Genomic DNA, 17,736 nt, shown 5'->3' with positions numbered 1-17,736 from the left:
TTTACTTGACTAGTAGCATTTTCATCGTTAAATTGACCACAATGAATTCCACCAAATGAAAATCTGACAATAAAATATCATTATGAAGTATTTGCATATACATATATCAATTWAATAACAATGGGCATATAGCATTATGTGATGCCAAGCCTTAAATAAACAGCCTATCCAAGTCATGGTCCCTCTGAAATCAATGGGAGCTTTGCTGCTGACTCTGATGGGATTATGTCTTGGCCCTATAAATTTGTTCTGTCTGCCTTTTTCACATTGTACAGAATTCAAGGTCTTTGAATGAACAATCCCTTTTCATAATCCAGGACTGTGCATAATTTACTCTTACATAGTTCTTGCAATTCTAGTAGGAATTCACATGACTGCTTGTTTTGATTTGAAATATGCATAGTAAATTTTGCATCTCACATATTTACTATTAGTATTGAACTCTTCAGCTAACAAGCACATTTTCATAAAAACTGAGTCAAGGAGAGATGTTTAGAGATCAAGTTGTCTGGCCTCCAAAGTATTTCTAAAAATAAACTAGAACTAAAACATTCCTGACAGAAGCTGGCCTAGTCTACTTTTTAGAAGTTCCAGAAACAGAGATACCACAATCTCCTCATGTAATCTATTCCACTACCAACTCCAGTACTCTAACGGAGAGATAAGAGCAGAAAAGTTCTAAACTAAATACYCTTGCTGCTGCAAATTAATCAAATTATTCTCCTTTCTGTAATACACATGGGGAGTAATTTATTCTTTGTAGCAACATTCTACATAGTTATGTCACATTTCTTGGGGATTTTTTTCCTCTAAAATTATTCATTTTTAGCTCTTGTTCCTTGAAATTCACATTTACTTCATGCCTGATCATCTCTTTCGCTCTGTTATGAGCCTTGTCCAATTTTGACAGAGCAATTGCAAAACTGGGTGCTGTACATACAGCTCTTGTTTTTATACTTCCCGCTTGCTTTATTGAAGGCTCATGTGATGCACTGTGAGATCCAGATCCTTTTCTGTAGGACTAGTATCTAGGCAAGATATTTCTCAGAGAGTATTTGTGAAGCTGATTGTTCCTACTTAAATATTTTATTTGTCTTGATTAAATTGCTTTCTGTTTATTATAGCTACTTTCTCCCATTTGTCTTCCTCATTTTGAATTCTAACCTTGTCCTCAAAAATGCTTTCAGTCCTCCCAGCTTGCTATCATATAAGAATTTAATAAACTTACTGCCTGTTCTACTGCCCAGAGAATTAATGAAATGACTGCACAGTACCAGACTCCAGATAGATTTCAGTAGAACTCTAGTTGATACAGCCTTTCAACATATTGTTTTCCAGTCTCTTCTGCAGTTCTGTTTCAGAAGGGTAAGGAAAGAAGTTCTTTTCCTATTTGATTGGATTTTTTTCCAATGAGGGTAATATTTATGCAAAACAGCATTGACTGTTTCACTGAAGTGGAGATGCAGTACATTATTTTTGGCTGTTACTTTTCACTGGTTAATCTTTAAGTACTTAGATGCTTTCTTAGTTTTTCAACTGTTTGAAGTCTCAGTGACATGTTTCCTTGGCTCACCTTTACCCCATTTTTAGGAGTAAGCAGTACATTTTTCTTTGTTTTTGGTGCTCCAGAACCTTGACCTCTGCAGATTCCCTAATGTCTAATTATCTAATGATTTCTAGTGATTCTAAGTATATTTCACCTATAGATATCTTTGTGAAGTCCTATGTAACTCACTGCAGACTGAAGTTTAATGTTAATCACACAACTTGTAATCTCAAATCACTATTTTTTGTGAACCATGAATAAAAAAGAGTATTAAACATTTTGTCCCTTCTGGCATTATGTAGCACTGCTAATGGTACCATTAGCTTTTCACCCCTGTTGACTACTAGCCTAATTAATTGATTAGAAAATTTATTTTTGAGGAGAGGGGACATCTGCTCAGAATCTCTGGGCAACATTCATCTGTGAGGGCCGGTTCTGAAGTCATGTCTCCAAGCCCCAGGACAGTGCTGGAAAAGAGTCATGACTGCAGCATGTAACAGCAGCAACTTTGGGATATGAGTAATACCAAGGAATTAGATTCTATGACTTTTTATAATATTCAGTCACATAATCTGCCTATAGAGTCGTGTGACATTGCTCTACCAAAGGGTGCATAAGAATGGAGGGAAAAGGAGTGAGGAACATAAATGTGAAAAATGCCAGCTATTTAAATTGCTAATGTTATTTTCAGGAAATGTTGCCAAGTCCCTTCCCATCTGTCATGCTCCTGAAAGTTAAGAGAAGTGTGGAATCTTTCTCAGGAAACTTTTTCTTTCAGGATGGATACCTGTCCACGGARCAGTTGTGCTTGGTAGATTGCAGCACGTTCATGACATTTCTGCAGATACCTTGAACGATGGGGTCTGGATGCTCACCCCCATCCCTTGGCTGAGATGTGAGCGCTGGCAATGGCCTGAACCTCAGACTGGAGCATGATCTGAGGGTGCACCAGGAAACTCACTCCAGGAAACACGGAACTGTTGTGCCTTCCTGTCTGTACAGTGAAAGAGGCAACGATCCAAAGCACAAGAGACTCACAGTTTAGACGTTTATAAAAGCAAACAAAAACAGTCCTCTATCTTCTTTTTCTATTTTAATAGGCACTGTCTATGGGCATTTCTGTTTGCTTCTGACATTCCCACTTGTTTCTGATTTGCTGTTACTACTTAGAATACTTATAATTTTGGAAACTTTACTTGTTAGTATTACTTATTTTTCTTGCATATCAAAGCACTTATAAACAGGAAGAGCCTAATTCATCACTATTCATACATCAAACTTTGGGTAGAAAGCAACAGCAGTATTGTAACTTTGTTGTCAAATGTGTGTGTGTGAAGGTACAACAGAAAAATATGTCTGTTTATTTGCTGGGTATCATTCAAGGATACATTAAAGTATCTTAAAACTTCTTGGGGTCACAAAATAAACCACTGTAAGAGCCAATTTATTGCTGAAGAATTTGTATTTCTTGTAGTACAAACTAACAGCCAAATGTTCAGTGAGCCACAATCATAGTTTCCCACAAGCCAATTTATACCACCTTACATTAGATGAAGACACCTGTGGGATACTATAGAACAAAAAGACACACTGATTAAAAGTTTGTGGCTGAGAATCATTGCCCAGATCACTAATACAAAATACTAGTTTAATTTTTTACAATTTCAGGAAAATGCGAGCCCAACATCATTGTAATCTGTAACCATCCTAATATTTATATTAATCAAAATTTCAGTGGACTCATTTATTTTTTTACCCTCAAAGTAGTTAATCTTACTTACTTGATTCAAGATATTGATGCTAATTTTCTTTGTCAGTTAATTTGACAGTAAAATATATAAGTTGGTCTCAGTCTTCCCTGCTTGATAATTTAATACCAATATTATTTACGTTATTAGTTTTACTGGTAAATCAAGGAGCAAGTTGCCAGAATACAGCTGTGACCCCAGGGCAAGAACTTTCTGCCGGCTGTCACCTTCTGAGAGTTTGGGCTGTTAATTACCTCCAACAGTTGGAGCACAAGCACCTCTGTGTCTGCCAGCTGGCAGCCTCTGCCTCTCACTGGCAGCCCGAGATTTAGAACCTGTAGCAAAAGGTTGTTATGTAAACAGTTTATTGTATAACACACAATGGCAGCAGCAGACTCAGGCCAGGAATCAAAGGTACTCTCTGCATTCACGAGTGGTTAGGGCTGAAAATGATGCAAGTTCCAGCTTGCCTATTTCCATCAGTCAGCAGACAAAAGATGAAATCCAAAGTGAAACAGCCTGRGCTGAGGCTTCTCAGACTCTCCATACTAGGATCTGAGTGCCTGAATTTTTCCGGTGCGGTTGAACTATTCCAATTACTTTAACACGCGAAAATAAAATACTTTAATTGCCTGATGACACACCAGTCACCAGCCCAGAGAAACTGCAAAAATCATCTCTGAGGTTTCCTTCTCAACAAATGCAGACTTCACAAGTGTGTTCTCAGGTCCTCTTGTTTAAGGACTTGTTCCCTGAGTGGCACAGATGTCCCCTGGAGCTTTAGCTGGGTCTTATCTGGGAAAGAGCTCATGATTACACTTATGAGGGAGCAGTGTCGTCATGCTGGCTATAAAACCTGAGCTGCGCAGAAGTGTGAGAAGCAGACAACTTATTCCAAATTCATGAAAGGATCTCTTTACAGTCATAATGTCTGAAAGTGCACAGCTAAACCAGTGCTGGAGCTAGACAATTGGAAATCCCCAAAAAGTCACAAGTTTTTTCATGTCTTTGCTTGCCAAYCATTTAAGTTTAGAAAACAGAACTACCCTAAGCAAGAGGAAGATACCCAAACCCCTTTGCTAGGTTCAGCTGAGAGATTAAAGCCCTTACAGAGGGGCAGAACTGGGTTGCCACCCATCCCAAACCTGAGAAGATGCAACAGGCCCATCTCATTTGTCTGGAGAGCAGCCTGATAATTTCTTGCTAGGTTTTACTCAGAGTCAAAAGAAATATCTTGGTTTAAATATGATTTTTTTACAGGGAAATGAAGTTTCACATCAATGGCACACTTTCCATGGATGTTACAATGTTGTTTATTAAATTTATTCTAAGAAACACTACAGTTTATGTCCTTTGAGAGAAATGCTAGAGAGAAGGAGCAACTCTTAGATAAAAAAGCTACTGCAAATCAGCAATTTGTGCAGTACAAGTGAGCCTGAGTCTGCTCATATAGATATAGTTCTTAGTATTTTCAAGTATTTCACCTATCTCATCTTTTAGATAGACTTGAACAGAGAATTTGCTTTTCAATATATTTCAGATGAGGCGTGGAAACACTCTACCTCTTCCATCCCTGGCAGACAAAAGGAATATAAAGCTGTTCAGTAAAAGAGGACAGCAGCAGCTAATCAAAAATTAACAGTTTCAGCCCAAGCACCACCCGTCTGGTCTGCTGACTTCCAAATAATTCTAAGCGTCCCAGGCCAGAGATGTCCACATAATTTTAAAAAAGGAAACTTCTGAAACATGTGGGAATGACTTTTATATCACTATGGAGCATGCAATTGCATTGCTATACTTGCAATTTGTGTCTTCATGACTGTTATTTCAAAGCTGCAAGTTTAACAAGGTTTAATCTCACAATATCGGTTTAGAGTGAATGGCTGAGGTGGGACAGAACAAATTGTGGTTTTAACTGCCAAGAAATTTTTCAGGACCTACACTAGTCCGAAGAGAAACAAAGTTTGATCCATTGAGTTCACACAGGCATAATGCTGGGGGGATTCCAAGAATGTGTATGTATCCCGAAATCTGAAAGTTAATGTAAAAGAAAAAATAACTTAAAATCAATGTTTTGCATGGTTTATACATATGGAACATTGCTTATMAATTCTCTTTACACTGTTGTTGAAGGATGCTTTGAAAATGAGGTGCAGAAACAAAACCAATTGCCAATGTAAAGAAAGCCTGCCTTCAACACTGGAGGAGCTAAAAGCAGCCCATTTCTTTGCATTCTCCTCTGCAAAGTTGTGGCAAACCTTTTAACAGTTCCCATTCCTGCAGGCAATTCCCCTCTCATGGTTAAACGCTTCACTGCTAGCCCAGCAGTCACATCTGCCCTGTGTTGCCATATCACACGGTTGTTCCCTTGAAGCTGGGAAATTGCCAGCAAGAGATACCTGGCATCTATCACCAGCAGTCAAAGGATCAGATAGTTGACTGGAGCAAAGCCATTTTAAAGTTACATTGCAAAAATTTTCTATGGTTTTCACAGATCTGAAGCACCCTGACAATAGTGCAATATTTTTTTCTTTTCATTTAAATATTTCATTTGTCAGTTAGAATAGAAAATATAAAAAAATGTCAGCATGGCTCTTCTTATTCCATTTTAAAATATTATTTTCAATATTTTCTGGAAATAATATTTTTAACAGGATTTTTGTCTTCTAGTTCTTTTAGTTGTAATAATCAGTAAAATATAATTTCATTTGCTTAAAGATTTTTGTATCCTCCTATTCTTTCCAAAATATATTTTATGTGATTATGTGATAGAATATTTTCATGAGAAAACTTTTATGATCACTTAGACTGTTTCATTGGAAAAACTAAAAATATTTTATAGTTCTTTTTCTCTTTCCTAAAACAACCAGATATCATGGTCTATTTCATAGACACAGAGCTGGGTTTTAAAGTTGTTCTGATATTTGAATTCTTTCAATTGCTTAAAATGCCAATTATCCCATTTTCATTCACATAATTTATTTTTCTTTGCACGTTTTTTTTTTTTTAATGATGGCACACAGCCCTCCCCTGCCTCTTCTTTTTGCTCAGTGTTCCTGTCAGAGGGATCTTTAAACATTTGATGTTTGCTGTATTCCTGTTTCACACTGTTCACTTTATACAGCTAATTTGATGCCTGTGAGTGATCCCCCCTAACTCAATTGCTTTGCCCTGGTAATGCTGCAGAATCGTGAGTGCAGGCASTCCAGTGCTCCCTGTGACTCAGTGTCCAAAATCTGACAGAATCTGCTGAGCGACAGCCCTGCAATGTGAATGAGCCTGGTGTTCTGATGATCCTGTCAGATGAAGACATAAAATTCTACCCTTGAGATTGGGGGAGATGTGGCCCGCAGGAGAGAGATACTTTGTATTGCCTTTTTTTTTTTTTTTTTTTTTTTTTTTTAATGTGATTTCCAGCATCATAGAGCCGAGGGAAATGAAGGAGGGAGAAGTTCAGGAGAAAGGGGCATTGCTCAGGCTTTCTTTGATCTGCTCCAGTTGAAGCTTTTCTGACCCAGGCAGACAGATCAAAGAAAGAAGCCAGAATACCGAGCACTTGAGACATTTCATGGCTGTAGAAAATATTGCCCCAAAAGTGCTTCTTTTTATTTTGAAAATATTCTTGCCTTACATATAAACTGTTGTGGCACTTATTACTAAAACCAGATGATCACAAACTATTGATTATTTTATATACCTCTGTCAGGAAGGCATTAGCTRTATAGTGCCTCCGATAAAAAAAACCTGTGACTAGTACATGAAGAGTGCAATAAAACTAACAGAAATTATAACAAATTGTACATCTATTTTATTTCTAAATACATCTTGCTTAAATAGATACTAATTTCAAATCTTCACTAATCCAGTGATTAGTAGACTTCCTTTGAACATTAGCAATCCTTAACTCTTAATAATTCAGTGAGAGGCAGCAAACAATGGCTGTATCACCATCTTCTACCTGCAGAACGGAGCAGTTTTTGCAGAGAGGTGTAACCAAATTAGGACTAAATCCTGGGTGCAGTGTAAGCTGTGCTGCATATTTTATAGCTGTAATTAGACCACTTTCTGCCCCAAAGTCGGCTCTGACAAGGGCTGATCCTTGTGATTAACTTCCTGTACTGTGACAGTCACATGGATTGATCTCCAGTGGCTCTTCACTGGCCTCGTTGGGATTTCTCACTGTGCTTTCACATCAAGTGCAGGACTTGCCTTCAGCACCAGCCCCAGCAAAACCCCTTTGCTGAAAAGTCATAATAGCCTTGTTTATGTGGCTTTCTGGCTTTTTTTTTTTTTCCTTGCTGGAGCTGATGGGCAGCAGCAGAGAGAAGGGTGCCATCTACTGAGGCACTCACATCCCCTCCTGCATCCCACAGGCTTTTTGCAGAAACCTCTCAGACAAACTGGAAAGCACATCAGACCAAAGTAAATCCATGAATTTGATGAAACTCATTAAAAGACATTTCAGGAAGAGTTGCATTTTTTCAAATTGCTATGTTATTCCATTTGCTGTGTGCTAAGTGAGAGTGAGCAGCATTATGATGAACAGAGACATGATGCAGAGGATCATTTCGGTACAGATGTTTTAAAAGAACAAAACTCATCATAAAAACCTGCTATTTACACTGTTATAGGATGGAATTAATTGAACTATTGTATTGTCATTTTGGTTATTAATTCTGAATTTAAACTGTGTATTTTTATGGAATCCAGAGTTTCTATTACGCTTTTGTTAAAATTCACTTCATGCCAAAAGTTATCCAGCTATTATCATTTTAAAGCATGCATGGAACCCCAAACCCATTTTCCGCAAATAGGTTACAGAATTATTTCTGCTAATACTTTTATCTGATACTACAAAATCCATCTCTATGATACTTTGTGCAGCAATGGTCACACATAAGCAGCATATTTTTCTCTTGCAATATCATCTTTGAAAACCGCTCTCTAGTACTTCAGTCAGTATGTTTGTTTCAAAAGCCAGATCCGTATTTTGCAGAGCAGACTCCTTTCATTATCTCTTGGTATCTGTCTTCTTTAATGAGAAAAGGGCACTAAAGACACTGGAGAGACAGAGCAAATACCTTTGCATGTGACTGTGAGTAAATCACCATCTGTGTGTAAGCCCAACACATGCTTTCTGTTCATAATCCACAGGGGAGTGTACTAATCATGCATTTTTACTGCAGCTCTATGTATCCAAACATTTGACCAGGTAAAATTATTGGAGATGTCAGAGAAAAAGATATATTTGCTGTTCTGACTTTCACCTCATCTTAGAACATAAAACCCTGTAAATAAAGGCTAATCTTGGCAAACCACGTAGAAAAAGTCAGAATCAAGTTGTCAAAGCAATAAACAGTGCAATACAGCTGACAGGTCTCTTTGTTACAAAATAATATACACGTCAGCTGTAAAATAGATAGGCTGAGACCTGAATGTACTGTTTTTGGAATAAGTATGAAAAGTTCTTGTTCCTGGGAGCCTATACAACTGAGCTATGATAAAGTACAAAAGTAACTTTTTGTTTTTTCCCCCTAAACATTTTTTATCAGCCTACCTTGATCTAAGAATTTATTGCAGTCTGATAGCAAAAGCAGAGATTTATTTGTAAATAAATTTTGCGAATTTTATCAGTGAATGACTGATAAAATTTTGCGAATTTTATCAGTGAATGACAATTGTGATTGATTTTGCGAATTTTATCAGTGAATGACAATTGTGATTGAAAACACTTCATGCTTTTTGTGCTGTTTGTGCCTTTTTCATTTTTACTACCAGATTATGAAATAAATGTAGATTTTCAAGTGCAGATGTAAATGACTTGAGTGTTTGGTATCAAGAAGTATATATGGCATGTCAAACTGTTCTCCTATATTTTGCATAGATTTTACAATCAACAGATTAACAGAAGTTGTGAATTATATCTGAAAGGTATTTATAAACATCAGTCAAATTTATGCATGCAGGAAGATATTGAGAAGTTTGAACGACACTGTCACCATGTCAACAGTATTCCTCCATCTTATTATTCACTGGTAGGATTCTGTTTTCAAGACTGATATAGCTCTAACTAGGTATATGAGTAATATTGATTTAAGCTTTCAAACAAAGCAGAGCACTGCATCTGTTATTCGAGGGGCCACATGCTTTAAAAAGTACTATTTAAGTTTCTCATATTCCTAGAATATTGTCATTTCTTTAATGCAGTTGAACAAGGTTTAAAATATTTAAAGCCAAGTTCAATCTGACAGATTCGGCAATTTAATTTAGAAGCAGTATAATTTAAATGTTTCTTCATGTTTGATATCATTATCTATGATTCTTAAACAGGTAATTGAACACTGTATTTGGAAAAACCATTAAGAAGAACTAAGAGTTGAGCATGCCCATTAAAAATTTAGGTGGATGTTTTTCTTTTCATCCTTTCTTTTCTGTGATTGCGATTCCCAGAGTTTCTGAACTCATTGAAGTGTTGTGACTGTCACTGGACAGATATACAACAAAAGGCAGTACCTATTCAACGCACCTTGTAAAGATCTATTGCCTTTTTTTTTTTTTTTTTTTTTTTAAGTTTTAAATTTGGTCTGCCCCAAAGCTGGGGAGAATCATCACAGATTTAATGCAGTCTATTTGGGCTTCTTGTAAAGAAAGATGCCAAGATGCAATAGCACTTGACCACTACCAAATTATATTTTTAATAATTTGCTATGCATTTGGTGATAAGAAAATAATCAAGAGAAGATTGCCTTCAAATTTCCTGGATAAATGTGATCAGTATGGATGTGAACTTTAAAACCTATTGCATGCATGGAGTGCTATGAATCATGAGCTCCAGTATTTTGACTCCAGCTTTTACATTCAGTCGTTGGCTTGAACACAGAGTTGAGGCACTCCATACTTCACTTTTTGTATATTCAAGAAAAAGGGGAGATGGAAACAGTATACTTACCCATCTCCTCTTTTAAGGGATGGTCAGTTAATGCTGCTATAACACTTTAAAGATAGGTTTTCCAGAACTTAGATATGATTAAACATTTATACAGATAATAAAACATTCATACTTACCTAGGATAAGATACAAGGGATTTAAGATATTCAAGCTTCCTGGCATAACTGCTTGAGATTAAAAGAGAAACTTATTTTCCTACAGGCAGCCTATTACTTAGGGTATTACTTTTAGTGGTTATGGGGTAGTTTGCATGTTACTTTGAAGCATCACACACTGTTGGCTCGAACAAGATACTGGTTTAAACAAACTGYTGGCCTCAACCAGAATGGCTGGTTTTAGTCTTGTATGTTTCTACATCCTCACTACCTGGTGGAGATAAACCTTTTTACTTCTGAGTGCATCTTACTGATGCACCACATACATGTCTATGGCTACACCACATGGCTAAGACATATCCCACCTTGCCAAGCTCTTAGGTAAATCAGTTTTTCACTTTTGTTGATGAAATTTAAAAGCTTGTGGTTCTGATTTGGTTCAGTGGACATAATTCCAATAAGAGAGGCTTTACTAATTAAAAACTCTCAAAGCAAGCCAAATCACTTTGACAGAATTGGAAAGTGATTAAACAAACAGTTCTGGTGACAGATGTGGAGCTGGGTCATCTCCACTGACAGAACAAGGATAGCACACCTGAATATCGCACTGGCATTCTTCAACTCTCCTCTAGCCATTGCACATCCATTTGGGGGAAGAGATTAAACTCCAGCAAGTTGTCAGGGGAGCCTTCAGGCCACCTTGTGTTACTGGCTGCAGTGCTTGTGTGTTAGTCATTGCCATCACGGTGCTGCAGTAGGTAACGCAGAACCTGTCAGACAGCAGTGCTAAGATACACTGAAATGATAAAACTGATGCCAAAATTAAGTTCTTTCCAGGCTATTTCAAGAGAGAGCAAAATCAAAGCAATATATGTGGGCTTACTAAGAAATAAAAACCTTCCTTCTTGAGAAAATGCTATTTGCAGCACTGTGTGGTTTTAAATTTTGATTTTTTTTAAACTTTATGTCTTTTTGGCAGCAGTTTACATTTTTAAATACACACACTGCATGCAGTGTGTGTGCGATATGAGTGCATGTGTTTGGGCAATAACTAGCTTAAATTCATACATGATTCATTTTTTTTAACTTGCTTATCAGACAGCTTGTTGCATTTCATTTTTATTCAGTTCATGGTTTCTGTTTTACTGCCTTGTTATATTTCTCAAGTTTAGTGGATATTTCTCCCTCCACCCTTTTCTTTGCTTTTGTTGTATCATTTTTATATATAAATACACACATAAAGAGAGAGGAAAATAATTGCTATGGGGAAACCTTGCAACCCTTTTCCTTACCTAAACAGCAATGAGAGATTTACATTTATAAATGGGGAGCCAGCAGCCAGGAGGCAGAACGCTAACACACAACATCAGTCCAGCCCCACAGATAAATTTTTCAGTTTTTTTATCTAGTAAATGTCCTAATGATCAACATCAAAGGCTGAAGTTAGAAGCTGTTCTCTTGTGTGCCAGATTGAGAAAGAGTGGGCTCTTTTACATCTCATTTGGGAGATATGAGAAGCCTTTGAATGGATCATTGCTTTTTATGGGTAGTAATGAGGTGAGAAGTATTCTAGTGTGTGGCACAAGCCTTCATTAAAAGCGTGAAACAGAATGGCTTATGGTTAAAAGGAGTAATTTGTTCTAACATACTTGCTAAATTGTGCTGTAACCATGCCAGGTCACTGGACTACATTTTCCGTAGGATTTCCGAATGCATTTGTGTGTAATTATTCTGCCTATACGGAGTTGGGGGATTTTTCCAAAGACTTGTGCTAACTAGCTGACAACACTCCTTCCTCTACTGGAAACTTCTTTAAGTGCTATATTTTAAGAGGTGTGGCAGAGCCCAGATTCTTTTGCTCAAGCCTATATTTCCGACAAAAAAAAAAAAAAAAAAAAAAAAAAAAAAAAAAAAAAAAAAAAAAAAGAACCAGCACTATAATATAAAGACAACCAAGAAAATACTTGGTTTTTTTTCTTAATAAATAAATAAGGCAACCAAGCTGCTATATACTGCTGGCTCCTACAGTAGTACATTTAAGAAGCCTGGTTTCCCAAAGCACTGCTAAGCCACTTTTCACATCACTGTCGACAAGTGACAATGGTCATCGCTTTGGAAAATCAGCCACTCATGTTGTGCTGCTGCTGAGAAACATGCTAGTTATTATGTAGGAGCACAGATATGTGCAAATGCTTTTCCAAGTTCTCATTCCTGTCATGCTTGAAAGGAGGAAGGAAACTTCCACCTGGAGTACAAATTTCTGCTCAGGTAATTTTTTTGCCAGAGGACAGAAAGAAGTATAGTCCCTGGGAAACACAGCCCTGAATTGTGTAGGACTGTAATGCATGATGCTGGAAAATAGGAATCCTATTTTCAGCAAAACACTTGTAGCCTCCAGAGTTAACCTTTAGGCATTAAACCCACAATCTGCTGAGATCTGTGCATCCCGTTGGCAGCAGAGTATTGAAGAGAAGGGAGACTCCAACCTTCCCCCACCCCATTCACATCACACCACCCCTCTGCTCACTCCGGTGTCCCAGCACCGATGGAGAAACTGGTTTTAATTCTTGCCATGCAAAAAATGACAGTTCTGAGTTTTACACTTGATGTAAGAGGAGTAACAGCTGATCAGGGGATTTTCCCACAAAACTTCTATAGAAGAAAGTGCTAAAGTATTAAAATAAAAACCACAGAATTTATCTGGTTCAGTTTTTGCCTTTTAAAACAAAGAAACAAAAAACTCAGAGTAAACACAATATATAATTTTTCCCTTATTTGTTTTTTTTTTTTTTTCTCAATTTAGGACAAATAGCAATATCTAAAAAAAGTCCTACAAAAGCATTTTCATTAACTCAAGCCAAGCTTTTGGTTTGAATGTACACTGAAGAAAATTTATGCTATTTCAACTTTTTGCTCTGAGTTCAGCAAGAAAGGTGCTTGAAATCTCAAAACCATCTTATTCCTAGCTTTGAACTAAGGGAAGGGACAGGACTATGTGGGCATGTGCATGCGCATGTGTGTTTGGCAGCAATTAAAATATGAGAGCAGTGCTTAGAGTCATATGCTTCATCAGAAACTGATAAAAGTTGCGTATGTCTATAACTGATGGAGAATTTGCCCCATAGTGTTCAGACAGCTGATTTAAGTACAGTTGCTTCTTTAATTCAGCTTAYTACTTCTTTCTGTAGAAGTCAAGACAGGTTAGTCCGCTTTATCCACATATGAATGTAAAAGTAGAGAAGTTTTGTGAAGAACACATGAAATCAAGTCCTATAACCATTTGTCTTCTGAGCAACACTTAGAAACCTGGGAAACAGATGAATTATTTTCCCCGTGTATTTTCTAGCCATATTGTGAAATATAAAGGCTTCAATGTTTAATGTTCATCATCAAGTGCTGAGGTCATTCCTCATAATACTACTCACATCATTTTGTTTAAAAATGCTAGTGACAATGATTTAAATTGCTTATTTAAATGATGTGGAAAAAACCTAGAATAAAGCAGAGAAGTACAGTCTGCTTTAGTTAAACAGCAACTCCCACGAAAGTGATGTATGTATATGATTGTGTGTATGTATATATGCAAGTATAGTGCATATATATATTATTTTATATGTGTATATATTATTACATAATGTATATTATATTTACATTATATGTACATACAATAGATGTACATTACATTGTTTCAACAAGCAACAAAATACAATCTTAGGCTTTGCCATGTTACACTGTTTTTCTTATATTTTTCAGGCAGAGAGATTAAATGTCAAGAAAAAGTGTGTCAATAGACATCTGGAAATTGTAACAGTTCATGCAGTGATTATATTTTCTCCTTGACTACAAGTGAGGAAACTAACAATTTCTTACAACGAGGTGAGCTCAGGTTGTTGTGAAGGTTTTTAAAGGATGCCTCAGAGAAATGTCACTGCTTTTTTATTGGAGAGTTCTGAAAGTCCTGTCAGTGAATGATCTTCATGCCATATTGATCATGAGTGCATACATCCACACATGATGAAGTTAGGGTAATAATAGAGATTGTCAATTGCATTGCATTATGAATCACATTTTAACATATACTTTGGCACTGATTACTTCTCTATGCTTTTAAATAGTGTTTAAAAATAGATCTCTATYTTTTATTGACATTTTGGAATTTAGGTCTGCAAAGCCAGCATTGGCCAACTTGCAAACACCACAGAGTTTGTGCTGCAACTACAAATTAAATGCATTTTAAACCAAAACTGATATAATGTTATAATATATGTTAATATAATGTCAGTGGGCTGCCAGTGTTTGATCTTCCCCTTTCTCTAACTTCATCTGCAGACTGGCTTTGTCACCACTTGTTGCAAACAGTTTATTCTGTGAATAATTGCTGAATTGATAATTGCAGAAAAAGAGGAGAAAATAAAGATGATCAAAATGAAATCACTTGAGACTATTCGGGAAACAAGAAAATGAAAAACTCCACAAATATGACAACGAGAAGGTAGAATTTTAACCACAGTTTTGAGCCCTGGAGTCAGGTTTACTCATGGAAGATATGGTATGAAGATTTAGAAAATATTGGTCCCAATCCTGCACAGATCTTGCAGAAAATATTATGATTTATTTTTGTTACACAGAAACAAAGGTTTTTAAATTTGTAAATGACACGCAGATTCTGATAAGAGGACTATAAATGCTGCTATTCATGTCTTCTTTATTAGCAATTATTTAAAAAGCAGGACTACAGACACTGTAAAAAGACTGAGTCTTGCCCTGTGCYGCAGTTTCTCTTTACAGCATGTAAATCAGCAGATTTCTGTATCTGAGTGTCTTGGGTTGATGTTGTACCAATCCTGTAWTCCTATATTCCGTCAGCTTGTATGCCCAAAAGGTGGCTGTGCCTTTAAATTTGCCCCAAAGAAGGGGCAGATGCAGTGCGGGCAGTTTAAAAGCCAGGTTTGCCCTGCAGCCATTGGCTTTTGGACTCAGCATCGGCTCTGCGGGAGTCCTTGCTCACTGCGTTCAGGGGAGTCACGTTTTTGCCGTTTAGCTAGCTCGAGTTTGTTAGCTTGGGCAGACAGCTCTCCTTGGACAGCCACCCCTTTCTCCGACCTGTGTGATTTTTTTTTTCTTCTGGAGCAATTCAGCGGCTGGTGGGGAGAAGCAGCGCTGCTCCATCTCATCTCGGACTCTGGAAGAAGCCAAGCTGGTGACAGAAAAAGCATACCGAGCCCTCTGTTTCATCCACAGTTAGGACTATCATCGGGTTTTTCCACTGTTGCCAGAGCGGCCATGTGGGTATTTCCTTTTGTTTCTTTTTTYCTGGTGACAGAAGCCRCCATCTTTTCTCCGCACCACATGGCCCAGCACCTGTGGGGGAGGGAGCGGCATGCGTTCCTGGACTTTTAACTATCTCACAGTTACTTTTTACCTGTGTCCTGTGGGCACTGTGTTTTGTTAATAAACTACTTTTTTTCTCCTCATTTTTGCCCCAACATTTATTTCATATTGGTGGGAAAAAAATATCAAATTTTTCACTTCAGAGGAAACACTCTGTAACTTTTTCTCTGAAAACATTATCTCRAACCAAGACACTGAGCTTACAAAGTTCAAATAGCTTGATGTTATTCACACCCTCTATCAACAGACAGAATCTGAAAGGTATATGGTTGTGTTGTGCAACAGGTTTTTGGGCAATAATGTCATAAATTACTCCAAATGTCTCTTGATTAATCTTGAGTCAAATTATCTTCAATTATGTGTTGAGATATTTCTTGCTTCATAAAACCTAGCAGCAATAATAAAAAACACACCAAACACATTATCAGAAGGGAAAAAATTTTACAGTGAGACATGTCTCTGTGCTGTGTTTAGGAATTGGTGTCAAGGTCCCATTATCCCTATTTATTTATAAAGCATCACACAGAGGAGGAACATACATGTGTGCTATGTTTTTCTAAGACATTTCCATTACAATTAAAATCCCACTCTTTTCCTCCTGTTACGTAGTCCTGCTCACAATCCAATCAACCTATCATTCAGGAAGAAGTTATAGAATGCAGGGATACAGCTCTTCCTAATTCTTCCTTTTTTGTACAGAACTGGATTTCTAAGTTACGTTACTTTTTTTGCCCAGTAGAGGTTCCTCTAGAAGACCATTGCATTTTTTGAGGTGGTGGATCACACACTTTGGCTGAAAGTTTTATTTGCCTTCTTACCATGTCTCCTGCCTTCACACAGGGCAAATCTTCAGGTGGCAGACCAGGCTTTAATCAGGCTATAAAGCCTTTTGGGCTTTGGACCCCAATGTTGTGGCATGACTCCTGCAGGGAGCTGCAGCCTTGCCTTGTGTAAACTTCCATGCAATACCAGAATCTTTGACTTACWCACCCATCTCGGAAAGGCCTGAATGTGTGCTGAAAAGCTCAGTTTGCCAGTATAACTATCTACAAATACAACCAACTTGGTAGGTTTTGGACGAGAAGTTGAATTTCTTGCCCTGGTTCACCACGCAGGTGCATGGGGCAGATCCCACCCACGCTAAAAGCCATGCAGGTGTGAGCTACATTCACTCCATCACTCCCTGTTGCTACATGATGTGCATTTATGAACCTTAATGACCCCCTGGGACAGTAGAGAGAAAGGATAAGGGAACCAGAACCAGAATGAGCACATTAGTGGTTTTAACCACAAAAAGGTCATCTTTAACCTAGCACTAAACTTTTCTTTTTGGAAATTATAAAATCTTGCTTGGCATAAATAAATTCCATTCATATCTTCTGAGAAAGATGAAAGTCTGTCCTGTAAATATGTCTCTCTATTAAGTCTGGAATTAAACCTAAGCCTGTTGCTGAGTGCTCACAGGGGCCAGAGTTGGGCAGACTGACCTGAGCACATCAATTTCCCTCTCCTGCCTGCCCCAGGGAAAGAATGGAAGCTGCAGGTCAGGAAGTCTCCCTCAATTGTCTGTGTTTAAAAATACTAAAATCTAAAGCAAACAAACCTTGCTGACTTTGTCTATAGATGGTGGTAAAATTTCACTGGTGTGTTATTCCTCTCTTTAGAATCCCCAGATTGTGGAGTGCAAMGAGAAATAAAGCCACAGCACTAACTAATGTGAAATGAAAACGTAGCTACAAGAAAAGGAAATAATTCCAAAAGGAAAAAATTTCCTAAACAATTGTTCAATTGCCAAATACAAAAAAGTAATAAGTGAAAGTCAATGAAAGGGGAAATTAGGGTTGCTATTTTACTTTTTTTTTTTCTTYAGGCCTTTCATATAATTTTGTACCAGTGCACTGGTCTGACACAGAGCAGAGCCATATAAACAGTTGCGTTGGCACTAAATCAGAACTGGAGTTGAGAGAGGAAGTAGTTGAAACCAGGAAGAACACGAACATCTTTTTC

This window comes from Malurus melanocephalus, unplaced genomic scaffold (genome assembly GCF_030028575.1).
Source record: "Malurus melanocephalus ecotype Western Australia unplaced genomic scaffold, MMel_1.1 scaffold_276, whole genome shotgun sequence".
Classification (NCBI taxonomy): Eukaryota; Metazoa; Chordata; class Aves; order Passeriformes; family Maluridae; genus Malurus; species Malurus melanocephalus.
This window is presented reverse-complemented; position numbering follows the sequence as displayed.